We start from the raw sequence: 2,847 nt of genomic DNA, 5'->3' as shown, positions 1-2,847 counted from the left end.
CAGCCTGGTTGCTTCTGTGCTGGGGGGACAGGGGCTCAGCCACCCCAGCCTGGCCAGGGAGGGAGGCAGAGCTTCCTTGGAAATCCCCGTGAAATGCAGGAATGGGAGCGAGCTCCAGCTCCTCTCCGCAGTTTATAGCAACGCTCCGGCTGTTGTGGCTCCACACCAGGGATTCTTTATTTAATTTCTTCCCCTTATGGGCTGAGAAACCTTCCCAGCCCCAGCACAGCCCTCTCACAGTAGCTGGGATTTGTTTTCCTCTCTTGTCCAGGGAGGAATTTCTAAATCCCAGCTGCAGCCAGAGCTGGAGCCCTGGAATATGCTGAGGTGGAAGGGGCCCATCAGGATGGTGGAGTCTGATGCTGTGCCAGGTGTCACCGAGCAGAGGTGACACCCCTGTCCCCAAATGCCCCCACAAGGCTTGTGGTCAGCGCTGAGGTCTCTGTGCTGTGGCTCCAGGGTCAATTTTCCTTGCAGGACATCCCAAAAATCCCTAGAAATGGATGCTGGGCACTGAAAGCAGCAAGCCTGATCCATCAGCCTTTGGGAAGGGAATGGGATGCAGAGAGGGATGTGTTCAGTTGTTATTTTGTTGCTTTTGGAATAATAATTTTTATGCCATTAACAAAATCCGAGGGACACTATGAGATAAGAGAGCTCCCACGTCTCTGTGTCCCTTCCTGCCAGTGACAATGGCAGCATTGAAATTCTGGGATGGGAGACACTCGCCTGGTGATAATGCAGGATCACAGTGAGCTGCTGCTATTTCCTGTCCTTTCCATATAAATACATCCAGTGAGAGAAAAATCCATGTATTTTATGGGAATGGTATTTTCAGTCATAACCACACCACCTTTTTTTTAAAATTATTATTATTTTGAGATGGGCTTGGCAATTCAAAAAATAACCAAACCAACCCCAAAATGTTTCAATTTTTTTTTCCATTTTTCTTCTGCATTTCCGCTCCTTGGGACTCTGAGGGAGATTAATTCCAGAATTGTGAGGGAAATGTCACCGGAGTCTTTGGGCTTTTCCTCTCACAGAGAGCAGAGGCAGAGCAGACCCTGGCTGAGGTCCATCTTTCCGAGCTCTCCCCACGTTGCAGCCTGGGATGGCTTTTCCTGGAGTGTCTCCTCCAGCCCTGGGAGCTTCTCCCTTTGGAATGAGCTGAGATTTTCCCCCCGGCTCTGGAGCAGCCGCGCCATCCACGTCGGTGTTTATACATCGCCTCGCTGGCATCCCAGAGCTCTTCCTGCTGCTTTATTTAGCCTCTGCAGCAAGGCAGGAGCTGGGTTCCTGTATCCCTGTGCTCCACAGGGCCTGGGATGGGGCTGGGATGTGCTCAGCAGGACCCACTCATCCTCCTCAGCACCGCAGCAACGGGGCCGTGTCCTGCTTGTGCCGCCCCACAGCCCTAAAATGATTTGTGGGTTCAGAGGAATAAGCCAGAGGGAGGCTTTGCTTGTGTTAACTGCAGGAGGGGTGTTTCCAGAAGGAGTTTTTGGGGAAAAAAAGACATTTCTGGCTGGAAAGACAGGCCCTGTTTGGAATGACAAGCCCTGCTTGGACAGGATGCTCTCCATGCCCTTGGCAGTGGCACCAGTGGCTTTGTAAGGACTCGAGCAGGAGCTGTGGGGTAGAAACCCTCTCCCAATTCCACGTGGCGTGGACAGGAGGATGTGAGTGAGCCCAAATCCAAGGGATATCCAGCTCCATCCCTGCAGAAAGCCAGGCTGTTTTTCTCCACGAGGAGAGCGGCGCGTTGGATTCCCAGCGCCCGTACCGTGCACTCCCATAATGGAATTACCCAGCACGAGCTGTTGAGCTGCAAACAGATTTCAGCAAGGAGTGTCAGGGTGCTCACAGCAGAGCTGCTCTTTATTTAGGGCTGGGAACAAGCGGCTCCTCTCTGCCAGAGCCTCGGAGACACTGCGGGGGCCGAGGCGGCCTCGCAGGTCAGCCCGAGGAACGCCTTTAGACGGTTAAAAGTGAGGAATAAATAACTCCTCCAAAAACAATCTCGCCAGATGGCACTTCTGAAGGAGGAGCGGCTCGGAGATGCTTTGCTGCTAATTTATGGTGCCGCTGCTGTTGCTATTCCGGGCCTGGGTCACCTATGGAGAGGGATCTGTGTGTGCATCAGCTCCTAAGGATGGCCAGGCCTCACATGAGTGAGCCCCACTCACCTTCATCCAGCTGCTGGGGGGGAATTGATGGGAATGGGGTTTAATTCAGCTCCTGCCTCAACCTGCATGCTAAAAACTGGGATTCTATGATGTCCAAGGGCTGGGGATACTGGGATGGGTGTGGGGGGTCCCCTACACAAGGGTGGGACCCCCCCCCCACCCCAAGGACATGTGAGTCCCTTCCCTGGGAGATCATAGAAACCCAGGGTTGTTTGGATTAGAAGAGATCTTTTAAAAAATCTCGTTCCAACCCCTGCCATGGGCAGGGACACCTTCCACTATCCCAGGGTGCTCCAAGCCCTGTCCAGCCTGGCCTTGGACACATCCGGGGGAAGCCACAGCTTCTCTGGGCACCCTGTGCCAGGGCCTCCCACCCTCCCAGGGAAGGATTCCTTCCCAATCTCCCATCCATCCCTGCCCTCTGGCAGTGGGAAGCCATTCCCCCTTATCCAAACTCCCTCTCCAGTTCTCTCGGAGCCCCACTGGAAGTGGCTCTACAGTCAATCCAAGCTGGACACCCCAGCTCTCCCAGCCCTCCAGAGCAGGGTTTCCCAGCCCTCGGAGGCTTCTCCGGCCGCGCTCCCCGCTGGAGGATGCTCCGCTCCGCTCCCGGGCACCTTCGCTGGCTCCATCCCGCAGGGACGGCGCCCGAGTGTCCTTC

The sequence above is a fragment of the Geospiza fortis genome, unplaced genomic scaffold (assembly GCF_000277835.1).
Source record: "Geospiza fortis unplaced genomic scaffold, GeoFor_1.0 scaffold23, whole genome shotgun sequence".
In the NCBI taxonomy this organism is placed as follows: domain Eukaryota; kingdom Metazoa; phylum Chordata; class Aves; order Passeriformes; family Thraupidae; genus Geospiza; species Geospiza fortis.
This window is presented reverse-complemented; position numbering follows the sequence as displayed.